The sequence below is a fragment of the Notamacropus eugenii genome, chromosome 5 (genome assembly GCF_028372415.1).
Source record: "Notamacropus eugenii isolate mMacEug1 chromosome 5, mMacEug1.pri_v2, whole genome shotgun sequence".
Lineage (NCBI taxonomy): Eukaryota > Metazoa > Chordata > Mammalia > Diprotodontia > Macropodidae > Notamacropus > Notamacropus eugenii.
The window spans coordinates 351,746,955-351,774,328 of NC_092876.1; the positions used below are offsets into that span (position 1 = coordinate 351,746,955).

Here is a 27,374-nt window from a genome sequence, read left to right on the forward strand (position 1 = left end):
TGATTTGCAGTTGACTTTGATCTGAATGACAGAAGGCTGTGCAAGGTCACCAAATTCACTGTCTTCTCTTAAGCCATCTGGATCCAGTAGCCTGACATTCATCAGGATGACTGGAGATGGCCCAGGATGCAATGTGAGATCCTGGCCCTTTCAGACTAATGTCTTATAGCATTCTCACTTTGAGAATTCTCACCTTTCAATGAATAGGCTTCTTTAAGTAGTTGCTCAAGGGATAACCCCTTTCAGATGGATGTGCCTGCCTCAATTTCTTCTCTCCTCCAATTCATCCATCATTCAGCCACCAAAGTGATTTTCCTAAAGTGTAAGTCCAACCATGTCCCCTCCCTCACTCAATAAACTCCAATGGCTCCCAATAACCTCATGGATCAAACATGAAATTCTCTATTTGATGTTCAAAGTCATTTATAATCTAGCCACCTCCTTTCTTTTTAGTCTTCTGATGCCTTATTCTTCACCACATACTCTTCAGTCCAATGATGATGGCCTCTTTGCTGTTCTTGCACAAGACGTTCCACGTCTTGGCTCCAACAATTGTTTCTGGCTGACCCCCATGCCTGGAGTGTCCTCTCCACTCTACCCTGACTAATGACCTCCCTGGCTTCCTCCAAGTCCCAATTAAAATTCCACCTTTTACAGGAAACCATCCCCAACCCACTTATCAGTGTCACTTTAATTTTCCCTCTTATTTCCTGTATATAACTTACTGGTATATATTTGTTTGCTTGCTATTTCCTCCCATCAGATTGTGAGCTCCTTGAGGGCAGTCATTTTCTTTCTCTTCTTTCCATGTCCCCAGCACTTAGCATAGTGCCTGATCCATAAGTATAATAATCATGTTATTTATTAATGTTATCAATACATGTTTATTGACTAATTGACACAGTGCATCTACAGATTTGACGACAGTGTCTAAAGTTCTGGAGCATGTAGGGCCAAGGTAAAGGCTAAGGCTCAGAGAATCTTGGGATGCAGTGTCAGGACAGATAGTAAGAACTGATGGTCCTCCATCCCCCTGAAAAAAATTATAATTGGTAAGTCTCAGGTTATTCAAACAGTGTGAATAGTCATGTCATTCTTTCCCTGGAATCCCCAAGGGTCCAAACATCCTGGATATTGGAAGAGAGGGTGAAGGGACAAAAAGGGGAAAGGTCCCTTCATTCGTGTGTCTTCTACTTCTTCCCTTCCTAAAATTAAAGACGCACTTAGAATATCTTTGCTTGGAAGGCTGTGCATTCACACATTGGTGCTGCACACATTCTTCCAACGTTCTAGAGTCTATCAATTCCCTTTATATTGCTGTGTTGCCTTTATCTTGAGCACCAGTGCCCACCCTCAGGCTTTCCTGACAAATTAACTTCACCCATCTTATGGATAACGAGGCTGTATGTCATACAGAGAATGCAACATTTTTTAAATAACCTCTCTGAACCCACCCACAACTTTTCAGGGGAAAGGTATGTAGAGATATTCTAACTTAGAATCAAACTGGAGTCTGTACCCTGGCCTCTTCTTACCCTTCATCTTTAAGTTGCTTCCTTCCTCCCACTGTTCCCCAGCCTCTCTGAGTCATATCAGTTCCAAACATATGGAAATGTGGGTACTGCTGGATAGCTAATGCCTGACAGGAAATAGCTATCATTCAAATAGTGTTCATTAATGATCAGATCTGATGTGATCAAATGGATATGGATATCAAGTTTGAGTCGTTTCTACACCATCTCAGCAAAAAAGCACCAGGCGTGAGAACTGACAGCACTGCATAAAACTCTTCCCTTCTATTTTCTATGCCTCTGACATGTTCACATTACACTAAATAAAAGTGAACACCCCCATACACCCACCCACCAGGCGTTCACTTTATGTAGAGATATAGATATTCGATGCAAAATAAAAAAAAAATGCTCTCCTGCAACACAAAATTTGAGGTGGGGGCAGGGGAAATGCATGATCATCTGCTATTTACAGCCAGGCTCTGGGACTAAGGACTTGTGTTCTCTGTATTCAGTTCAGATGGTGAGTTTAGAAAGCATCCTTGGTTAAATCAAATATCTGTGTTCCTCATCTTCTCCATCTTTATAGGGAGGATATTTCTAGTAGTGATAGTTGGTAGTTATCTAGCACTTCAAGGTCTGCCAAGAACTAAGGAAGGAAGGAAGGAAGGAAGGAAGGAAGGAAGGAAGGAAGGAAGGAAGGAAGGAAGGAAGGGAGGAAGGAAGGAAGGAAGGAAGGAAGGGAGGGAGGGAGGGAGGAAGGAAGGGAGGGAGGGAGGGAGGGAGGGAGGGAGGGAGGGAAGGAAGGGAGGGAGGGAGGAAGGAAGGAAGGAAGGAAGGGAGGGAGGGAGGGAGGGAGGGAGGAAGGGAGGGAGGGAGGGAGGAAGGAAGGAAGGAAGGGAGGGAGGAAGGGAGGAAGGGAGGAAGGAAGGGAGGGAGGGAGGGAGGGAGGAAGGAAGGAAGGAAGGGAGGGAGGGAGGGAGGGAGGGAGGAAGGAAGGAAGGAAGGAAGGGAGGGAGGGAGGGAGGGAGGGAGGGAGGAAGGGAGGGAGGAAGGAAGGGAGGGAGGGAGGGAGGGAGGGAGGGAGGGAGGGAGGAAGGAAGGGAGGGAGGGAGGGAGGGAGGAAGGAAGGGAGGGAGGGAGGGAGGGAGGGAGGGAGGGAGGAAGGAAGGAAGGAAGGAAGGAAGGGAGGAAGGAAGGAAGGAAGGGAGGGAGGGAGGGAGGGAGGGAGGAAGGAAGGAAGGAAGGAAGGAAGGAAGGAAGGAAGGAAGGAAGGAAGGAAGGAAGGGAGGAAGGAAGGAAGGAAGGAAGGAAGGGAGGGAGGGAGGGAGGGAGGGAGGGAAGAAAGGTGGAAGGAGAGAAGGTAGAGAGAAAAGAAGGAAGGGAGGAAAGAAGAAGGAAGAAAGAAGAAGGAAGAGAGAAGGGATGGAAGGAAGCAAGGAAGGAAGGAAGGAAGCAAGGAAGGAAGGAAGGAAGGAAGACTATCAAGCAATTAATATGTACTAAGCTCTGGAAAAACAACTTAAAAAGTTGAAACAGCTGCTGCCCTCAAGAGATTTATAATCTAATGAGGAAGAAAGAATATATAAAGGAGGGACTTTTTAATCTTAAAAGTTACTGGAGCTATGAGTGGAATCATAAGGATAAATTGTCATACTCTTTCCAGTAACAATGACAGTGTTGATATAATTCTCATCCCAGAGCTAAAATGGAGAGAAAAGGGGGAAGGTTTTGCATACAATGATTTGGTAGCTGTTGTAAAGAGAAAATTCAGGGTGAAAATGAAGTAAGACGGCAGCCTCTTAGATCAGTGAACCATGGTGAAACACTGACCAATCAGGACAGGAATCACAGGATTTCCAGGGTTGAAAGTTGTAAGTCCTACAGGAGATCAAGTCTCTGCTCCAAAGTTGCAAAGGCATGAAGTTTGGCAATACAGCCTCACAACAGCCCTGTGGTTTGGTAATTATCCCCAATTTACAGTTAAAAGAACTGAGTCAAAGAAAGGTTAAGAGTCTCACCCACGGTTACATGTCCTTTAAGAGTCAGTGGCAGAATTCTGCCTAGATCATATCAGATGGAGAGGACATGTTTTTAAACAGCTTGAGAAGTTGACCTACATGTGGTTAAAGAAGTCAATGTTTCTGTATCCATAATTCTGATAGGTGGTAGAACTCTTAGATGTCATACTACAACCTTCTCATTTTACAGATTAGGAAACTGAGGTCCAGAGAGATTAAGTGACTTTCCCATGGTCACGTAGCTAGTAAGCATAAGATGCAGGATTTGAAAATGGTCCTTTGACTCCACAAGTCATTTTTCTTTCCTCTCTACCAAATGGTTTCCCTTCCCTAAGGCAACAGTTAAATAGGACAAGCCAAAGACCTACGTAAACTTCAAGCTGGTGAAAACCATCTTGATGAACTATAGTTAAGTGTTAACTCTATTTCAGTGATTGTAGCAGCGTGGAGCAGTGGAGAAAGCTCTGACCTGAGAGCACATAGACCTGAGTTCAAGTTCTGTCTTTGCTCCTAATTATGTTCATTGGGTCACTTTTCTGGGTCTCTGTTTCTTCATCTGTAAAATTATCTTCAAAATCCCTTTCAAACTTTACGAGTCCTTGAATCACTTTCATGTGTTGTTACTGTTCATTCTTTGTTCTCAAACAGGTCCAAAGACATCAGAAGGGTGTCGTCTTGACTTGCAAGTGATTTAAGTGAGGCAGAGCTGTGCAAAGTCATCAACCTCACTCTCTCCTTCAGTCATAAAAGTCCAGTGGCAAGACATAAGTCAGATCTGGTGATGGCCCTGCTACTATCATGTAGTGTACTTAAAAATGATCAAGAGAATGGGTCAAGCATCCACAAAAATGTTGGAAAATCCAGTTGACCACACTTGAAAGTTCTGTACACATCCCTAATAGAACCATCAGAGATGAGTAATGATGTTAGGCTATGGTGATGTCACCAGATTCTCTGAAATGGTTCTGTGATATCCATGAGTGGATCAAAAGAGATTGCTTGATGTGCTGGGTAAGGAATTTGAAGTCATGTACTTTAGCTGGGTCTTGGGCTAGCCCTGCATCTTATAGTTAACAGGCATCAAGTATATTCCACATCTTACCTTACTACTTAATTATCAATAGAATAGAAAGCTACAAAGAACTTTGTCATACAGTGAAAACATTATCTCCTATCCTCTGCCTCTGGTTATTGTTAACCAAACTGGAATTTAATGAGTAGCAAGCAGATGTTTAAAGTGGTAGAGTATTCTATAGGCAGAAGGGGAAGGAAGATACATTGAAAAACAATGTGCTAGAATGATCTTGATCTAGATCTTGACTTGGAGTCGTAAAGACCTAGCCTTGAATCTCATATCACAAACTGGCTGGGTGATCCTGAGAAAACCACTTTTGGAGGCTCAGTTTCTTCATCTGTAAAATGAGGGTATTGAACTTGATGATTTCTAAAGTTCTTTCCAACTCTAAAATCTATGACCCAATGACCCACCCAAGACTGAAGCAGTACGATGATATCTTTCTTGCTTAAACATCAGTGTCACTAGGCAAAGAAATTCTTCTTGCCCAGTGATGCCTATCCAAACCCAACAGTTGTTCTTTATCAGAAACTTAGTGGGTAATTCAATGTTGTTTTTTTCTGGTTGGATGCTCTAGGGATCTTTCCCTTTATTTTGTTCATCAACAGCCACTAGATCTATAGAATGAGATTCTGCATTTGAAACCCTGAGAAGAACCAATAATAATAATTTTATATCTATCTATGCCAAAGAACCCAGAAACTCTGGCTTTGCTATGTATTCATTAAGTAAATGGAAAGCTGCAAAAAATATAACGGTACAGTGTACTATGTCAGGAGACATATGTTGACTATGATACTGACTAGTTATATAACTTGGAGCAAAGCCAATCACTTATCCATTCTGAGTCTCCTCTTTTTTCATCTATGAAATGGGGATAATACCATTGCTCCCAATCTCTTAGGTTCACGAAGAAAGTTCTGGAAAGCTGTGCTTAGGGGGTGAATGGCAATAAAGCATTTAAGAAGAATATCATTAAATTTCCTTCTATTTCTATGATTACAAGCATGCTTTGCTTTATTGGGCTGCAATTTATTGCCCTTCACAGACATTGCATTTTCTTACAAATTGAAAATCTGTGGCAAGCAAGTCTATTGGTGCCATTTTTCCAACAACATGTGCTCATATCATGTCTTGGTGTCACGTTTTGGCAACGCTTGCAATATTTCAAACCTTTCCACTGTTGTTGCATTTGCTAGGATGCTCTGTGATCGGTGATCTTTGACGTTACTATTATAATTGTTTTGGGGTGATATCTCTCTGTCTCCTCCTTAGGTTTCCCTGTTACCTGTGACTCAACAATATTAAAATTAGGCCAATTAATAATTCTACAATAGCCTCTAAGTGTTCAGGTGAAAGGGAGAGTCAATTGATAAGGCAAACGTCATTGTTGTTTTATGTTAAGAAATCCCCACAGTCACCCTGACCTTCAACAGCCACCTTCCTAATCAGTCAGGAGCCGTCAATATCAAGGCAAGATCCTTCACCAATATTATAATTTACTGAAGGCTCCGATGAAAGCATTTTTCAAGCAATAAAGTATTTTTAATTAAGGTATACATATAGATTTTTTAAATATCATACTATTGCATACCTAATAGACCTACAGAGAACAGTGTAAATATAACTTTTATATGCACTGGGAAACAAAAAAATTAATAAACTTGCTTTATTGTGATATTTGCTTTAATGTTGTGTCTGGAACTGGATCCACAATACCTCTGAGGTGTGCTTGTATAAATAAATTTCACCCTCTCCAAACCTGGCCCTTGTAACAGGTTTTGCTTCAGTCAGTGTCTTCCATAAGACAGACCTGTTTTCAACACTCACCTCTGTAAGTCAGCATTTGAACCTAGGTAATTGTAATCTATCATTAACACACAAGAAAACCTTTAGGTTAATATAGGAATTTTTGGTTCACTCATTTTCAGTCATATTCCACTCTTCATGTCCCCATCAGGGGTTTTCTTGGCAAAAATACTGCAGTGGTTTGCCATTTCCTTCTGCAGCTCACTGTATAGATGAAGCAACTGAGGCAAATATGGTTAGGTGACTTGCCCAGGATCATACAGCTAATAAGTGTCTGAGGCCAGATTTGAACTTGGGAAGATGAGTCTACCTGACTTGAGGCATGGCACTCTATCCACTGTGCCAACTAGCTGCCCCTAGGAATACAGGAATGTAATCAAATAAGCTGTACTACCTATCCATCCTAAGTAGAGCCTTTCTCCAGAGGTTACAGATGTAGAGAAGCAGTAGAGAATAATGACTTGGAGTCAGGGAGCGCTGAGTTCAAACCTTGCTGCTCACACTTCCTACTGTGTGATTTATGGCTTCAATACTAAGGCTTATCTAGTAAGGAAGAGTAGGATAGTAGTATGTCACAGACAAAATGAAAGATCCTTGAGGTTTTGCCATGTCGTATTAGATTTGTGCTCACCCATCCTCATCCTCCCACTTTCCCTCTGTATGACTCACAGCATGCTCAATGACTGATCAGGGTCAGGAGTCTAATCTGTAGCTATAGACTAAAACAAATAGAGTGAAGCAAAGTGTTAAGGTCAAGAACCCTGGGGGGAAGCAGACAGTCAGGAGAGGAAGATGGAGTATTCCTGTATTCATCCACAATTGTTCATTATCCCTTCCGGCTATAAAAGTGTCAAGGTGCCCTCTTGATGTTGGTGATTGTTACTGGTGTGAGGAGCATGTAGTGGTTATTATGGAGTGAGTGAAGGGGAGAGGAAAAGAAAGAGACACACAAAGAGACAGACACAAAGACAGAGAGAAGTAGAGAGACAGACATAAAAACAGAAAGATAGAAACAAAGAGAGGAAGATAGAGACAGAAAGAGAGAGAGAGAGTGAGAAAGGAAGAGGGAGAGAGAGACAGAGAGAAATCTGGAATGGCAGAATGCCATCCTCTGAACCATGGAGTATGGCAGCCAGCCCCATCATATTTGACCTCAAGGGCTTCCATTTCTAGACTGATGAGACAGAAACGAATTTGGGCAAGATCATTCCTTCTCTGAGTTTGAGTTGAGATCTCATCTCATTCTCACTTAGAGAGCAGGGAGGGGAGAACCAGGGACAAAGATAATAAAGTATGTATTAGTGAGTGAGCACAGAGCTGTGTAGAATATTAATAAGTGAGTGTGGTGGAGGAAGGGCAGTCACATAAGTATCTTCAGAGTTTATTCTGGGTTGGGTGTGAAGGATTGGGTTCTAGGACCAAGTGAAAGTAAACATCTCTTGTCCATGTTGTTTATCAGAGAATTGTGGGCCCTGATCCATGGGCTAACTGCTAAGCAATAGCAACATTTTGGGACCTATAATAATGTGTCCCTGGAAGATATAGAAATATGATTAATATAGCTCTGAGCTCTAAGTAGTCCTTGTAAGGGAAAAGAGAGCCAACCAACTGAAAGGCTAGGTACATCATAATTAATGGCAAGTGGGAAGTGCTATGAACATATGTGACTGAATCTGTGTCACAAAGGGAATGAACCCACCACCTCAGACTCATTAGCATAGTACTCTAATTCAGTGTTTCTCAGCTATATTGAGTCTGTGCCATGCATATGGACTTTCCAGGAAATAGTGCTCCTTCCTGTCCAATGATCCATCTGTCCAAATATATTCTTCCATCCTAAGGCCCTTTTACTTATATACAAAGCCCTCTTCTTCCTTTAATTCTTCCGTGACCTCTGAGCAAGTCTTACCTCCAGTGTGGCAGATAACAACCTATCTACTTCCTTCTAACATGATGTGATTTGGCGGCATGTCCTTCCATTAATTCTCCATAGAAGATCCAGGCAGTATGGTGCACTACAATTCTTCCACAGAATCTCAGAGTTGGAATAAACTGTTTTTGTAGGTCATCTAATCTAACATATGCGCGCACGCACACACACACACACACACACACACACACACACACACACACACACACCTAAATCTTTTCTACAATATTCCTGATGAGGAGTTCACTCTCCAACTCAACATTTCAATGGAAAAGTCACTTCATTCAAAGAAGCACATTCCATTTTTGCACAGGAATAATTGTTAGGAAAATTTGCCTTGTATTGAGATAAATTCTGCTTCACAGAAATTCACACTGACTCTATTTCTGCCCTGTAGGACCAAAAGGAATGAAATCCAAACATTCTTCTTTATGAGAACAAGTAAATATTCATAGACAGGTATATCCCTTCTAAGTGTTCATGTCACAGAGATGGCAAGAGAAAGAAAAAAATGGAAGGATGCCTAGGGAAATTGGTGACTAATGAGTCAATATAGCAAACATTTTGCCTTCAAAGGAATTAACATTGTTAAGACATCAAGTAATACTAAGCACCCCCAACCAACTCTCTATATGAAGACAAAGAGAAAACCGAATAAAATAAGGGGAGAAATTTGAGCTCTGTCTTTCTACTCTGTAAACTGATTCAGAGGGCTTAAAGCTCAAAGGAACCTCGAGAAGTCAAGCATTCTAGCCTGCCTTCAGCTAGATAAGATGTTACTATCTTAATTTCCCAAAAAAGCCCAGAAGAAGGTATTTTAAGTCTTTGAACATTTTATGAGTACCAGAGCAACATTCCAACTATTCCCTTCCTATTTCCTCCTCTTCATTTCTGGTACCTGGACTAAAACTGGAAAAGAGAAATGAGGAAATCCAAGACATTAAGATATCACCAAAGGCATCCTTTCTTTAGATACATTGAGGAGAAGACCATTTTAAGCATGTGGCTAATGTGCCTTTTGAATAATTGTAAATAATGTAAACCAGTCCAGTCTATGTTTCAATGACTACAAATTCCACTTTAATGGTAGTAGAAGTAAATTGTACAAAATGTTTACTTGATGGTACTTCAGATCCAGTGATGGGCAAATAGTTTCAACTATCCTCTAAATTCCAACAGAATTTCTCTTCTCAATCTCCCCCTCATCATAGATTTCAGAAACTTTCCATTTCTAGGAGTTGAGAGAATAGGCAAGGAAATGGGATCCATAAGAATACCAGCCTGGTTCTTGGGCTGTGGCTTATATTTTAAAAATCTCCCTGGGATTACAAAGTCACAAAGTTTTGTATTTGCAAGTCATCTAAATGACCACCTTGTCAAACTCATACCTAGAAGAATTCCCTCTATAACATTTTTGAAAATTTTCTGGCATATTTTCCTTGAAGACTTCCATCAAAGAAGACCCCAAATTCCTGAATCAAAATTTCCAATACTTGATATGATCTATATCAATCTATATTATCTCTTCGTCCTCACTTTTGATTTTAAAAATCTTTTCTTTAAATTAGTACTTGTGTTAAACTGAGAAATGTACAAAGGCAAAAAATGCTACTTGTTGTGTAATTTTGGACAAAAGCTTTTCTGGGCTTCAATTTCCTCATCTGTAAACTGAATAGGCTCGACTTGATGGTTTCTAAAGTTCCTTTGAAATCTTTATGTACAGAAAGACAGAGAGAAGTAGATTCTCAGGCATTAACTACCTAATCATTTGGGGTACTATGGAGGAGGGGGGTGGAAAGGAACAAAGTATCCAGATGAATTGAGGGAAAGAAGGGAGTGAACAAATGCTGTGGGTGTGACATCTACTTAGATGGATGCAGTTTATTTTTAAATTTTATTTTATTTTTAATTTAATTTAACAAACATTTCCATAAAATGGTACAATAAAAAAGATGATGGCACAAAAATCACAAACCTACTATGCACAACTTGCTATTACTTTCAAATATGCAACAAAATTATCAAGTAAATTCCTTTTTTTCTCCCCCCACCCCACTGCCGTAGAGATGGCTACCATAAGAATTAATCTCTCTCTCTCTCTCTCTCTCTCTCTCTCTCTCTCTCTCTCTCTCTCTCTCTCTCTCTCTTCCTTTCCATAGATGCGTGTGCATATATAAATATGCACACACATGTGTGTATATAAAATTATTTTATACATCTATTAATTTTTTATTTTTCTGGATGCAAATAGCATCTTTCTACCTATGTCCTCTATAGTTAATTTGGGTATTTATAATAGTCAAAATTATTTATTCACTCAAAGTTGTTCTTAGAACAATATTGCTATTACTGTCTACAATGTTCTCTGGGTTCTGCTCATTTAGCTCTTCATTATTTCATGCAAGTCTTTCCACGTTTTTCTGAGATCACTGAGCTTATCATCTTTTATAGCAGTAATACATTAGCATTCCACCACAATCATGTACCCAATTTGTTCAGTCATTCCCCCAAAGAACTGGAAATCTAAGAGCTGGAGGCAATTTAGAAAACATTTCTCCTGGTTGCCTAGGAGCTCAGGTGTATATTTCTGGCTTCAAGAGGGAGAAAAATTAAAAAGTGTCCTTGTTCTCTAAAGCTCCTTTGGGTGGGCCTGGGAACTTTGTGGATTTGTAGAGATCAGAGAGTCAAAGGAGAAGAGGAGGACAGAGAAAGAGCTGAAAAGGACCTTGGAGAGCAACTAGTCCAGTTTCCTCTTTTTCCAGATGAGGAAACTGAGGCCCACAGACATAAAGGGATTTGACCAAGATCTTCGTAGGATCATAGATCTAGAATTGAAAGGGAGCTCAGAAGTCTTTAGCTCAATCTCATCATTTTACAGATGAGAAACTGAGACCCAGAGAGGTGAGACTTGCTCAAAGTCACAAAGGTAGTGAGAAAGAAAGGATTTATACTCAGCCTCTGCATCCAATGTTCTTTCCACTGGACCAAACTGACACCAGGACTAGTGAAAATTAAGCATGTTGGTAGGCTTTGTCAATCTAGCTGGTCACAAAACTGAGCCCTCCATCTTCACCACTCTCCTCATCTACCCCCACCCTCCACCTTGCCCTTCACCAAATAAGTAATTTGTGTCAACAGTTAACATGTTTTTTCTCAGGTTTTCAGAAATTCACCCAATGATATGGAGATGAATAACATACCCATTGATTCAGGATATAAAAGAAATCAAGCAGTGCATGTTTTTAAAAATTTAATATAGTTTATCCACAACTAATCCTGCCTATTAGCTCAGTTTTCATGGGAATCATCATTTTCTGTCAGGCAGCTGTGTTTTCTTGAAAAATTAATTTGTTAATATTCAGTCATCCATCTCTTTGTGTCGCCATTTGGGGTTTTCCTGGCAAAGATACTGGAATGGTTTGCTGTTCCTTCTCCAGCTCATTTGATAGATGAGGAAACTGAGGCAAATGGGGCTAAATGACTTGCCCAGGGTCTTGCCCACTTGCCAAGTGTCTGAGGCCAGATTTGAACTCATGAACATGAGTCTTCCCAATTCTAAACCCAGTGTTCTATCCACTGCACCACATAGTTGCCCTAAAAAATAATAATAATAACAAAAAACAGTAATGATTATAGTAAACATTTTTCTAATGCTTTAAGGTTTGCATATATTAGCTCATTTGACCTTTACAAGCACTCTTGAGGTAGGTACTACTTTTAACCTAATTTTATAAATGAAGAAACTGATTCTGAAAGAGGTTAAGAAATAATAATAGCTCTCATTTACATCAGGCTTTAAGGTCTGCAAAGTACTTAACAAGTATTTATCTTCACAATAAACCTGGACAGTAAGTTTTATTACTATCCCATTTTACAGATGAGGCAACCAAGGGAAACAGATGTTAAATGACTTACTCAAGCTCATACAGTTAGCAGTTGTCTGAAGTCATGGTTGAACTCAGGTTTTCCTGACTCCAGGTCCAGGAAGCGGTAGACTATAGAACTTCTTGGCCTCATTAGACAGAAGTAGAAATGGTTCTAAGGAAAAAGCTAATACTAGTTAATATGAATCAGGCAAATGAAAATATGGCAATCTTGCTACATTATTTGTAGTCCTAAGGATTTCAGACAACTGTGGGCAAGGTTTATCCAAGCATTGCCAGCATGCCTCCCCCAACAGGATCTCTGCACTCAAACAAATATACAGGATTAGTGTTGAAATGAAAAGATTTCTCTCCTGTTTCTATGCCAATTTCCACTTGAAAAAGAAGGGAAGCTATGAGTGATGCTCCTGGGCCATTTCAGGTACACCATTTGTAGCTGAGCAGTTTAAGTAAAAAGATATTCTGATCCTAGACATTTTCATCCCTGAGATGTTCCGCAAAGGTGGTTCCACAACCTGTGCACTACCAGTAACAATTTCGATTTGACATTAGCCAGGAAAGCCTTCAAGAAGCTAACATTTACCATCCAGGGCATGTCCTGTGGGGCTAATTAACAACTGGGGTCAATCAGATGCTGTGTGGGCCATCAGCTTGTCTCAGCTCATCATTATTTTTCTAGGCTTCTGCATGCTCTCTCACAGTGGGCCTTCAATCTTTGTAAAAATATATTTTCACCGGTTTTTTCAAATGCATTTAATAACCTCAACAGAATAATCACACTGGTCTTTCAATAGTGGTCATTACATATCTATTCCAAATTAGCATCCCCACATTGATCATAATTTAAGGAAATCTATTCAATCTTTTCCTGTGATATGATACTAAATTTCAGGCTCAAATGTCTAGAAATACAGAGCAATGGCTGGATGAAATGACAGTCACAGAGGCAAATGTGGCTACTATAGATGTCTTATTGTATCCAAATGAAAGGTCATTTTAGGCTGCAGTAAAAACCTTCAGGCTTAATTTTCTGACTTGAATATTTTGACTGTTTTAAAATGACCTTACCCCTGAAATAAGAACTTTAAAATGTGTTTACAAAAGAGTACAACTGTATTATAAGAGCAAGTCTTTGTAAGTGGCAGACACCTTATTCTACTCACCATCTTTGTGACATCCCAAACCACTGATAGACTCTTTCTCTGACCACAACTTCCCTATATGTTTTATGTCCCTGGTAGAAAGTTTCTTTTTCCCCTTTTCAATAGTTTTTTTCCAAATTGCATGTAAAAACAATTTTTAACATTCATTTTTTAAAATTTTAAGTTTTAAATTCTTTCCCTTCCCTACCCCCTCATTAAGAAGGCAAACATTTTGATACAAGTTATACATGTACAGTCCCACAAAACATATTTGCATGTTAGTCATGTTGTAAAAGAAAACACAAACCAAAAAGTAAATAAACAAGAAAAAGTTTTAAAGAGTATGCTTTTATCTGCATTCAAATTTCATCACTACTTTCTCTGAATGTGAATAACATTTTCATCATACATCCTTCAGAATTGTCTTAGATCATTCTACTGAATTGTCATTCAAAAGTGATCATTGTACAATATTGCTCTTACTATGTACAATGTTCTCTCAGTTCTGCTCATTTCACTTTGCATCAGTTTGTATAAGTCTTTCCAGGGCTTTTTCTGAAAGCATTGAGCTCATAATTTCTTATTGAACAATAGTACTCCATCGCAATCTTATACCACAACTTGTTCACCCATTCCCCAGTTGATGGGCATCTCTTCAATTTCCAGTTCTTTGCCTCCTCAAAAAAATTTTGCTATAAATAGTTTTGTACTTTTAGGTTCTTTTCTTTTTAAAAAAATCTCTTTGGAATAATGTATCAGTAAGCACCCAGATATGCACAGGGGCTGCTATCGCAAGTTCTTAGATCTGCATTTGTAAAAGGAAAGGCAACTTTTAAGGGGTTAACAATCTCCTTTAATCAAGCATATATATCATTCCTTTAATCAAGCACATATATCATTCACTTAGTTCAGGGGAAAAAGTCAGCCCCCTGAACTTTATAGAAAATACAGAGAAATCAAAGATCAACTGACATGGCTTCCAACTGTCTGACCATAATCAATACCTATATCACAAATCAACAGACAGGTCCAGCTGTCTGACCATATTTACCAGAGAGGGAAGTACCAACATCTGGGTTTTCAAAGTGAGCTGGGAGGTAGGGTTCCTTAGCAGCTGCCCAGAATTTCATCTAACCAAACAAAACACTTCCAATCAGTAAGCCTGAAAATAAAACCTCAGTTCAAAGTATTTATAAATTTTTTAGATCCAGAGGACATCACAACCCTTGAGAACCAGTACCTCATTAACAAAAGGAGTGGGCATTCCTACAAATCTTCCCAGGCCCATTAATGCGCAGGGAAGATCTTTAATCACATTAATAATACAAATACATATACTGTTTCTGGTTAAAGAAACTCTTGTTTCTGTGCTTTAATCCTAGTAAAGACTCTTGGTTGATAAAGGCAAGATTCAATCAGAGGCACTTGATTATACTAAAACAAAAACAGGAAAAGATCTCACTTTACTTGCCATGACAAATACAGACCTAATCGTGGTATTGCTGAGTCAAAGGGTATGAATAGTTTTATAGCCCTTTGTCCAAAATGCTCTCCAGAATAGTTGGATCAGTTTACAACTCTACCAACAGAACATTATTGTTCCAATTTTCCCACAATATATGTCATTTTAGAAAGTAGGCTTCTTGGGGACAGGAACTGACTTATTTCCATATTTGTATTCTCCCTCCTTCTCTCTCTCCCTTTTGTCTTCCTTCCTTCCCATTTCTTTTTTTCTTTCATGGTCCCAATTTTCCCACTGGAGAGGAATAGAGGAATATTTCTTTTATTTATTAATATATTTTTAGACTGAGGGCTCCAAAAGTGGATGCTGCTGCTGCTGCTGTGGCAGCTGCCACCCTGGGACCAGGGCCAGACAACACTCGCCTCTCACCGAGGTGAAAGAGCTTTCTTACTGATCTTTGAAGTTGTCTTTGAGATTTGTGGGTTGAAAAATCTGGGAACCGCAGCTACTACCCATGATTCTGCACCCTGAGGCCTGTTCCAGTCCTATCCACGTGCCAAGGCTGGGCTGCACTCCTCTCTGCTCTGAGTCCAGCATGATAGACATTTCCTGTTGTCCTTCCAGGCTGTCTTGGGCTAGAAATGTCTTTCACTCTGCCATTTTGTGAGTTCTGCTGCTCTTGTTTACAGTCATTTTTTTACAGGCATTTTATGGGCTGTGGGGGGAGAGCTAGAGCAGATCTGTCTTTCTACTCCACTATCTTGGCTCTGCCTCCCAACATCCTATATTTCTAACACCACAATTACTACATATTTTTTTGTTTATATATGCCTATATTACTCATGTACATATTCTATTCCAACAAATATCTAGACCTCTGAATACCTGTATTTGAGAGGAGGGAAGTATATCAGTTACTTACTTCATGCCACAATGTGTTCCTATCTATTCTCTAAAATTAGTTATCTCAAATGGGCAAAGCTTAAGAAATATTGGTCTAAAAGACAAAAGTCTAAACCTGGGAGCCAGAAAACTGCTTCTGCACCTAACTCCAGCACAAATATGTGCCTTGCCTTTTTTCATCTATAAAATGGAGTTTTACCTATCCTTCCCTGAAATTACTATGAACACACAAAGTATTTTCATTTGTGTGAGTGACTAGTGCATGCTAGGTCGGAGAAAACATGGGCGTTGCTGATGAGAATGCAAAAAGGGTAGGTAATACAGAGGACATTATAACAATTCCAGCAGGTAGATCAAGAGAGGAAAGAGATAGATGACAGTAAGCCCAAGCTTGGGCTTAGGATCCAAGGCACTCTGAACTTGATGGAGAAAGATGACATACTTAAAGAGTAATGACAGTACTTTGAACATATGTGTGGAAGTTGAGTATACAAAACTTTGATATATTAGCTCCTAGTGTCAGCTATGCATAAGAATTTTGAAGAAAGGTGAATATAGTAAAGAGGTGACAAACTAGAAAAGGTTGGAATGAGAGAAAGAAAAGGAAGAGAAAAGGAGGAAAGAGAAAGAAGGAAGAAAAGGAGAGAATGAAAGAAAAGAAGTAGAAATTGCTAGTTCATCCACTTTGTCTTATATTAGAACTGAGGTAGAAGAGGACAGAGAAAGATAAAACAACATTCATGACTGTGATGGGGTGAGTACAACAGGAGGGCTCCTTCAAGGGAAAACCCATGCTGTGGATTTGCATCAAGAAATTGCAGTTGGTGAGGATCTTGATTATTAATTCAATCAGGAGAAACTCTAGGGACATATTTGCAGTAATTCAAATCCCTAAAAGTAAAGAATTTGATGTGAGTTTCAGATAACAGAGAAATTGAATTTATTTTTGAGACAGTATCAGGAGATAAGACAGGACTTCTGGGAGAATTTTGTGCTTATTCCACTTAGGCCAAGTATAAAGATGTTACTCATTCTCATCAGAAATGAAGTAGGGAATATATGCCACATTGTGAGTCAGTTACAGAGATTTTGTGATATATTAACAGGACCAGTAAAAGGAGTCTTCTTTTAAAAATGGAAAAAACTTGAGCTAGAAAATATAAGCAAACTGTTTAGAAGGTTGGGGGTCAGGAGAGCTCAACTGTATGGCAAATGCTTTTCCTTTAGGGACAGAGAAGGGTAATGGTTAAAAGAAGGAGCAGACAAAGAAATGCTACAGCTATACTGAGGTATTTTCTTAAGTTGTATGTACTCAGGAAAAATATTTCAGGCATGGAAGAGAAGGGATGCAACAGAGATGAAAGAGCATCTAGAAAATTTATGGATGAAAAGTCCAAAGAAAAAGCAAGAACTGTGTTACTGGATCCTGAACATGCAGTCTGTGTAACTCATAAGAAATTATGCCTTATTTTGGAGGAGGAAAGTGTACAGATAAGAAAGAATAATTATGTGTTCAAAGGCTGAGTTCAGTCACAGGGAAGCCAGTCAAAATATAGAAAGATGGCATTGTACTGGCCTTAAGAAGACCAGAGGCAAGCAAATCAGACTCAAAATGTCTAAAACTAAATTCATCATCTGCCCTCCTCATCTCCAGTTACCCTGTTTCTAAGGATGGCACCACTATCATCCCATGACTTCAGAGTCATACATAACTCTTCCCTTTTCCTCGCTCATGTATCCAATCAGCTACCTGGCAGTTTCCCCCTTTTTCACCCAGCTTACCTCAAAGTTTTCTCCAAGTTAAGTTGTCTTCCAACAATCTGTCTCCAAGTTAATTTTTCCATTTAACCAGGCTCACATACTCAACATTCTAATAAATAGCACCCACCTCACAGAGTTATTGTGAGGATCAATTGACAGTAAATATATACTGTGCTTTGTAGTCTTTAAAACACTACACACTACACACACACACACACACACACACACACACACATATATATATGTATATTAGCTATTGTCATTGTTATAGAATCATGGATTTAGATCTGGAAGGAATCTCAGAAGTCATTTTGTCCCCTCATTTTCATATCAAAAGTGGAATTAGAACCTAAATCCTCTGAATTTTGAGCTACCATTCTTTCCTTTGTACCACCCTGAAAACAATCTTATCTTATGGCCTGCTTTCTTCAGCCTTCTCCAAGAAACAACCTATCCTCCATTCCAGGATAGCACTCTTTCCACATTTCTGGCTCTTAAAGTCTTTACCTTGCTTTAAAATCCATATAAGAAAAGCCTCAATACATGACACATTACCTGATCCTCTCAGCTGAAAGTCATCTCTCCTTCCTCATTTTTCTTGTTGTATACTATCTGAGTGGGGCAGTCAGGTGGCACAGTGGATAGAGCTCTGGGCTTGGAATAGGAAGACTCACCTTGAGTTCAAATCTGGCCTCAGACACTTACTAGCTGTGCGACCATGGGCAAGGCACTTAACCCTGTTTGTCCCAGTTTCCCATCTGTAAAATGAGCTAAAGAAAGAAATGACAAACTACTCTAGTATCTTTGCCAAGAAAATTGTCAAATAAGATCGCTGAGAGTTAGACACAACTAAATAACAGCACCAGCATACTGTCTGGTCCCATATATCACTTTTATCATCACCAGCACCACTCAAGAAAATGCAATATCCTGGCAAGCAGAAATTGTTGTTTTTCATCTTTGTATGTCCTGCAAAGTGTCTCGCACAGGCAGAGTATGCATTTAACATTTGTTGAATTAAAGGCAAGTGAGTGCCTAAAATGAGTCAATAGCTTTACCAGCAAAGATATAGCAAGACTTGATAAAAGCAAGTGTAAAGTCATAAGAATGGGGAACAAAATGGGGAAAACAGTAGTACTGATGATATAAAGGGAGAAGTTGGAAGTATCGGGACCCTCAGTGTTCTTTATTTGGCGGAGATAAGGAAAGACAATATGATGGTGCAACAAATTTGAAAATTAAAAATTTGAATTTACATTTGGAATCAGGAAGGCACAGATTTCTAAACCTCAAACACTTAGTAGTTCTGTGCCCCTAGTCAAGTCATTTAACCTCTGTTTTCTCATCTGTAAAATGGGGATAATAATATCACCTTCCTCACAGGGCTGTTGACAGGATCAATTGACAGTAAATATATAACACGTTTTGCAGTCCTTAAAGTGCTATATACATGTTAGCTATTGTCATTACTATAGAATCATAGATTTAGAGCTGCAAGGAGGCTCATTTTGTCCAATCCTTTCATTTTCACATCAAAAGTGGAATTAGAACATAAATCCTCTGAACTTTAAGACACCATTCTTTCCACTGTACCATTTGAAAAGGATCTTAGAAGTTATCTAGCCTAACCTCCTTAACAGGGGAGAAATCTCCTTTCTAAAATTCCTGAAACACTCATTGATAAAGTTACTTTAAGATCATAATTCAGATACTTCTTGAACATTTTTGATGATAGGACTAACTACTATTAACACAATTTTATTAAATTCAGTAAATACTTATTAAATATTTAGTAAATTCTTTTTTTATGCAAAATACTATACTAGGAACTAAGTGTGCATAAAGATTTCTCCCTCCAGAAACTTATATTCTACTGGGCAGCCTCTTTCATTGCTGAAGAGCTGATATTAGGTATGATCCACTTCCCTCTGTTTAGAGCCAAAAGATACCATCTGGTCAATTACACTCACTAGGATATAACTACTCCCATTTCCATATGATAGCCCTTCAAATATTTGAAGCCACTTGTCATGTTGGCCTCTACTTCCACCCCCATCCCCATCCCAGAAGTGGTGAAGATGATAAATGTATATAAAAGAATTGGAAGGAGAATTGGCCTTGAGGGTGAAACACATATGAAAAATAGGAGCAAGAAACACAGGCAAAAAACTATGTACTCATTGTGATGTGTAAGTTAATGTAATATGCAGGGAAATTTTAGTTTTTTGGTGATAGAAAATAAGTGCGAAAGGTACACTTTTTTTGATCAAACTTGTGATTTTATTAGAATAAAGAACTCCTGGAGTTCCCTAGATTAATCACTTATCAATCCATCAATAGATATGAAGTGTTAACTGTATATCAGACACTGCACTGATTTATAATTTTAGAAAATTGCCTGGGAAGCACTTAGAGATTGAGTGACTTTCCCAGAGTCACAAAGCTAATATATGTTAGAGGTAGGGTTTCAATCCAGGTCTTCCAGATTCCAAGGCTTACCCTCACACTATACCACACTGCTACCTATAATATATATTAATATAAAAAATAACTCTTATGTTATATATTCCATACCATAATCCAAGTATAAAAGTATTAGAGGGTATGTATATGTACACACATATGCATATGTATATACATACATGTATGCACACATACATATTGTGTGTATATGTATATGTGTGCACCTATATACATAAATTATGTATATTTACATCTCTACAAAACATATGCATGCATCTGTGTGTATGCATGTATATGTATCTATAGATATATAGAGATATGAAATGTTACATATTATACAGTGGGGAAAGTATATAACTTACCTGAGTGCCAATTCTGACTCACATACTTAGTTAGCTGTGTAATCCTGGTCAAGTTATTTATCTGTTTTTAGCTTTAGTTTCTTTATCTGTAAAATGGGGCTAATAATAGTGAATACCTTATTAGATTGTTATAAGCATCAAAGGAGATAATAGGAATAAAGCATTTCACAAGTCTTAAAGCATGATATAAATTCAAGCTATGATGATGCTCATGCTGATAAAACAATACGTTTGACCGTCTTTACGCAATTGTTACTAATTCATCCCGATTATTCAAGTTGATTCCCTTTTGTAGCTATTCAAAGCTTATGGATTCTTTTCTTTCCTCTTGTCTTTCAATCATTTCACTGCCTTTAAATAGGGGACCTTCTCTAGTCCTCCTAACTATATACATCTGGCCACTGGACCCAGATGACTCTGGAGGACAAAGTGAGGCTGGTGTCTTTGCACAGCCCTGCCCCACTTAAATCCAATCCACTTGCAATTCCTGGCATCACCTCCCATGGTCCTCTTTAAGATCAAAGGACAAAAACAACAACAATTCACCTTTACATAGCTATGTCAGAAGTGGAGAAGGGATTGGAAGAGAAAATGAAACTCCTTATCATTTTTGCTACAATCTTGGTAAAATATTCAGTGGAGTCAAAACTTGAAGTTGCCTAAAGTCAGCCTTATCCTCCACCCCAGATAGGTATCTGATTAAAGGCCTTGACATTAAGGCTTAATAAATGACCTGCTTCAGAAGAATTTGCATTTTAAAAGAGGAATTTGTTAATCCAATTGAATCTCTGGGTGGGAAGTACAGGCCCTTTCCTTTGCTGGTACTCCTAAGTGCGCAGCTCTCTAACTTTGAAGCATGATACTCCAGATACCCCACAGCAGAGCACTGGGGCTCCCCTCCTTTTGTGGCTCCCCACTCCCTTTTTTGTCTGAAGGAGATATTTTTTATCTATTGCCTGGAAAGAAAGCAGGAGAGGAGGGCTAGCTGTAGGTAAAACTGTCCCATCTCTACTGATAAAGGTCTAACATAGCTCTGTCTCCAAATCACAGGATACATTTGTAAGCTTAATTTACATTATTAAGATTTTCTCCATCACTTTCCTAAGTATAGAGAGGTTGGCAGACTGTTATCCAAGAGCCAAGTCTCTATTTGCTCAAAATCAAATCAACAGAACAATAAATTTAGTACTGATTTGTTTTCAGTCCAAGGTGCAAATACACTAAATTTAACTAATTTAACTAACTTTAACTCACACTAAAAATTTAACAATTAGCTTCAGTTTGAGCACACCCTTACCCCTCCTTCTCATGGTGTTGTTGAGAAAAACCAAACTAGGAGTCAAAATATCTGGGTTCTAGTACCAGTTCTGCCACTGATTGCACAACCATGAGCAAAGTACTTCTTTGATCTAGGTCTCACTTTCCCCATCTATAAAATGAGGGACTTAAGACAACATTAGCAATTCCCAACTTAAATTATGTAGTTGTTGTCATTTAGTCATTTCAGTTGTGTCTGAATCATCCTGACCTCATTTGAGGTTTTCTTGGCAAAGATACTGGAATAGTTTTCCAGTTCATTTTACAGGTGAGGAAACTGAGGCAAACAGGGCTAAGTAACTTACTCAGGCTCACACAGTTAATATCTAAGGCAAGATTTGAATCCCAGGGCTTCCTGATTTCAAGGTTAATACTATATTTACTACATCTTGACATGTTCTCCCCTCACTTCATCCTTGCTCCAGCCTTAGCTCTCTCCATTAGGTAGCCCTGCCTCCCAGCTACTCATGGTGCTTTCCTCAGGTGGAAAAAGTCATCGTTTCAGCTCTGCTCATTTCACATCTCTGAGATGGCTGTTTGGGAGATGCACACATGTGTTCATAGCCCACAAATTTTACCAATGCTGCTTCTACTTGTAGATGGTCCACATCCAGGATTACCAGAATTGCTTCCAAGTGTTCACAAAGAATGCTGGTGATATTTCTGGTATCCTGTTCTGATGATTTTGAGAATTCAGAAAATGAAGTGAGTCTTCCATAACGATTCTTTTGTGTGTACTTCCACCAAATTCTTAAACTTTTTCTTAATTGTATTCATTTTATTACACAAATTAAAAACTGTAGTCATAGAGTCTTAGAGACTCAAATCTAATTCATTTAGCAGGGAAAATAGAGCTGATAAATATAAGCTTCTCAATTTATTCTTTGTCATGAAAATATAGTAAAGTCTGAAGACTTTTTTATTTAAAAATATTTCAGCTTTATGTCATAACTGAAAAAAATCTTTTCAAAGACCCCTCTATTTTCTTTATTCTACTTAATTTCATATGAATCTACCCATTTCTCAGAATTTTTCATATTCATGTTCATAATGGAACAATTATATTCATACATAATTTCTATGACAACTCTTAAATTAACAGTTACATATTTTATTCATATATATGTATTTTAAAATAAAAACAAACATAATATGATTAATTTAAGGCATGCAGGTTTTTCCCTGGGTGCTTTTAAACCTAGGAGTTTAATTTTAGATTAAGAGGGTGTGAGCAATTTCCTAATTTTTCTTGCAAAATTCCACATTATTTTCAAAAGAATCGGAGCACATTTACAGCCTCAAGATTAGTGAATTAGCATGTATTATTTTCCTATAATTCTACCAACATTGAATTTTTTCCTTCTTTGTCAATTTGATGGGTATTGAATAGTACTTCAGACTTTTTAAAATTTACACAACTATGATGCTTATTTGTGATTTTGAGCAAAGTAGTTATTGATATTTTGCATTTCTTATTTTGAAAACTATTAACATGCTTTGACCATTTGCCTTTTGGGGAATGACTCTTCATCTTATATATTCTGGTTATTAGATTTTTATTAGACATGTTTAATGCAAATTTCTCCAGGCCAGATCTTTTTCTTCTTATTTGAGCGAAACTGATTTTGTTTGTACAAAACTTTTAAAATTTTATATAATTGAATTTCCAATTTTGTCTTTTGTAGTTGTATATGGTTCTAAATATTGTCACTATGTGCAATTGCAAAAGAAATAAACTTCTTAACTTTTATGATGTGGCTCTTTACATTGTTGTTGTTTAGCCATTTGGAATTAATTGTGGTATGTCGTATAAAATAGTACTCTAAACTTATTTTGTCAATCTGCTTTCCAGGTTGCTCAAAAGCTCTTGTCAAATAAAGGATCTCTTGTCCAGTAGTTTTGTTCTTGGATTTAACAAACACTGATTTTCTGTGTTGATATGATTCTGGATTATTTTTTGGAAAGAGATAGCATGACATAGTGTGTTAAACAGAGTGTTGCACTAGGAGTCAGGTAGACCTGGCTTTGCAGCTTTCCTCACTGATCATCTGTGTGACCTTAGGCAAATCACTTAACCTTCCTTGGAATCAGCTTCTTCCTTTGTAAAACAGGGTTAATGATAACAGCTGCCTCACAGTATTATTGGGAGAATCAGTTGAGAATGGGTGTATAATACTTTGGAAACTTGAAACACCTATATAAATGTGAATTGTTTTATTATTGTTATGTTATTATTATTGTTTCTTAATTAAATCTATCCCTCAGATCTATTTTTTCTCCTTTTTATGCAGTACTATTATGAATATCAATGCCAATTTTTGTGTTGTTGTCCCAATGATTATTTTTTCTCATAACATGGGGCTAAAGCCCAATTTTCATTTGCAAAAGACTCTCCTCATTGGTGGAGAAATTAATCATTACTCTGTGAACAGGCCTTCAAAATCCTGGGCATAAAGTGGGTAGTGTAGTAACTTCTACTTCTTCCTAAAGTAATTAGAAACAAGGAGGTCATAGCCCTATTTGCTCAAAAGACTCTGGTCAGATAGAAGAAAGAGCAAGTCTACTGGTTTCATAAAATACTAGGAATAAAAGTGAATTTACAGGTCATCCAGTCAAAGCTGCTTCATCGACAGAAGAGGAAACTGAGGTCCAAATGAGGTTCCACCTCAGTTGGACTTTAAAAGGAAAAGAAATATTTCAACAGTGAGAGATGTGAATGAAGGTTGTCGTGGGCACAGGGGATGGATACAGAAAGCACAAATGGAAGAAATGGTTAGGATGAGATCTAGGAACAATGAGTCACATGTTCTCAATGGAAGATAGAAACTGTAAATGAGAGAAGTCCATAAAAAAGGCATTTAACTTTTGTCTTTTTATCCTTAACACAGTACCTGCCATATGGTAGGCATCTTATAAATGTTGTCGATTGATTGATTAGTATGGGAAGCTAGGCTTGAGACAAATTTCAGGAACTTTCTATTGGTAGGTTAAGATTTTGTCTTTTATCCTATAGGAGTCACTGAATATGTTTGATTAGAGGAATAGCACAGTCAGACTATGCATTAGGAGTTTGTTTTGACAGCTAACATATCGCCTTTATATAGAACTTTTACAAGGTACTTTATGTCTATCTCTCACCTAATCCTGACCCTATGAGGTAGGCACTATTATTATAATAATTTATTATGCTTTCATAATCAATTATTATTTCTATTTTATTATTACAATTTAATTCTCACATTATATAATAGGACCATTTTGCAAGTGCCAAATTAAGTCAAGAGCGACTTGTTAAAGTCAAAGATCTAGTAAATGTCTGAGGTGAGAATTGAAGGTAGCTCTTCAGGACTCCAAGTCCAGTGTTCTATGAGGTGTACCAACTAGCAGCCTCTGAAAAAGCATAGGGAGGTGAAAATTGGGAATCAAGTGGACCAAATATGAGATTATTTTAAAAATTCCAGGAAAGAGACTATAACAACCTGCAATAAAATGGTATCAGATTGGAAAGAGAAGAGCAAATCAACATGGAGGCGTGATGACAAGACTTGGATATTGATTAGATATGAATATTAAGATAGAAAGAAGAATCCAAGATTACTTCAAGGCTTGATGCCTGGAAGAATGGGAGTATGGTATTGGCATCACCAGAAACAGAAGTACTGGAAGGCTCAGGTATGTGGCAGAAAATGATAAGGTCAGCTTTAGACATGCTGAATTAGAAATGCCAGCTAGGTATCCAGTTGAAAATGTGGTAATGAAAGTTGAAAAGTAAGTTGGAGTTAAAGATATAGGCTTGGGAGTATAGAGGCAATAATAGTAGCCATAGAAATGAATGAATTCACCAAATAGAAGCTTTAAGGGAAGAACATACTAAATACATAGTCTTTTTTTATGTAAAAGGATCCTATAATGATCAAGAAGTCTTCTTGTTAAAACAAAGGACAGCATAATGTAGAGGAAAGAACATTGGATTTGGATTTGGAAGACCTGTGCTTCATTCCTGTCTCTTCCACTTACTACCTGAGTAATCTTCAGTGAGTCACTTAACCTTAATTATCTCAGTTTCCTCATCTGTAAAAAAGAGAGGATTCAACTCAGTGACCTTTACGGTGCCTTCTTTCTCTAAGTCTATAATTCTCCAACTAAATGATGGTTAAGGTTCCTTTTAGTTCTAAATCCTATGATAACACAGTCCTACTTAGTCCTAACCAGAAGTACAAAAGGCACTATGATGAAGAAAGTTAAAAGGACTGTTTTCTTGGGCTCTATATCTAGAAATTTCCTTCTAACTTGCTGCTTCTGTAATATTAATATTAGCATCATTTCAAAGGGCTTCCCAATAAACTTCCTGCTTACCAGAGATTTTAAACAACCATATAAAAACAGGAAGCTTCATGCATACACAAGATGACATACATGCATACACAAGAAGATCAAGAAAAATAGACCAAGTTTTTATAGGAGCAATATATTCTTCTGTAGTCAGTGTTTCAAATGTAAAATCACAAAGTTTTTGAATTGCTGAGGCCATTATAATATTTGCCCAGTAAAAATTCTTTGAGCAAGTGTTTTTTGAGAGTCCAGCTATGAATGGGTGATAGACTCTACGCAGGAAGAATCACTTCCTGTGGTGACGACTTCTCAAACTGAACTAGACAAATACACTGGGAAAAGGAATCATAGTTTCATGGTAACACCTCACCCATCTTTTTTTTTGACAAAAGCCCTAAAATAGGAGTGAACAGACTTACTATAGTAAAAATCAATTATAAGTTATGTGGTCTCACAGAAAAAGGAAGTGGTAAAGCATTTGCTTAGCTAACCAACAATACAAGTAATATGAATGTCTCATGGGAGAGCATAATGGATCCACATAGTACTGTGATTGAATTGGCATCTCATGGTCTAAGTGTGCTTCTTAATGACATAACTGTGAGGGATTGATAACTAATGAGTTTGGACACTCCTAGAGCAAAAGAAGCTATCAAACATTAAGCCGACTCAGGAAATTCTGTCTTCAAGATGGCAAAGAATCAAATTAGCAATGTGGAAGTCATATAAGAATGTTTGATGGAAGGAAATGGTAACATACACTGAGAATTTATAGAAATAAATTTGACTCTTAAAAAACTAGTAAGAGTTGATGCCATTAAAGTACCTGATAGTTCATAGAATACTGAATTTGAATTCCTTCAGGGTTCAAATGTCATTTTCTCTAAGGGTTTTGAAGTTATTTTTCAGATATTTTAATATAGCTATCATTTCTGTGCCAATAGCTCTCCTACTGCGTTTCCAAAAGGACAAAACTGCCATTGCAAAAATGAATGATGAAGTATTTATTAAGTATCTAGTATGTGCAAAGCATTATGCTAAATGCTGAGAATACAAATAGAAAAGCAAAACAGCTCCTATTCTCAAGGGACTCACATTCTGATGGGGGAGACAATACATACGGAAAACATCAGCTATACATAAAATGGAGAGATTCCATGGTCCTTAGGCTGCACTAGCAAAGTAGATAGTGATATCTCTTTTTAATGTCATTTCAATTGAAAAAAATAATATTGGTTTCTGAGTAACATTTTACAAGGTCAAAGACTTTGTGGGGAAGAACTTTCTTTCCTGGGTCTTCAGCAGCTATGGCTGTAATACCTGTAGAAGCAATTGTCAAGCTCTACTTCCACAGGATTTGCTTCCTAGAATGATGTCTGAGGTCACTAGACTGAAAGCACTG

At 38.0% G+C, this 27,374-nt stretch overlaps 2 long non-coding RNA genes across 3 annotated transcripts in view; one reads left to right on the plus strand and one right to left on the minus strand.

Annotated features, from left to right (window-relative positions):
• The first annotated feature begins 4,497 nt into the window (after positions 1-4,497).
• LOC140506615 (uncharacterized) overlaps positions 4,498-27,374 on the plus strand; it is a 71,977-nt gene continuing 49,100 nt past the window's right edge. The window contains exon 1 of the long non-coding RNA XR_011968014.1: positions 4,498-4,543. This is a non-coding gene — a long non-coding RNA (uncharacterized lncRNA). The remainder of the gene's footprint in view (positions 4,544-27,374) is intronic.
• Positions 10,282-27,374, minus strand: part of LOC140506614 (uncharacterized) — a 236,931-nt gene continuing 219,838 nt past the window's right edge. For both annotated transcript variants that reach the window (XR_011968013.1, XR_011968012.1), the window contains exons 5-6: positions 12,262-12,384; positions 10,282-11,940 (exon numbers count right to left, since the gene is read on the minus strand). This is a non-coding gene — a long non-coding RNA (uncharacterized lncRNA). The remainder of the gene's footprint in view (positions 11,941-12,261; positions 12,385-27,374) is intronic.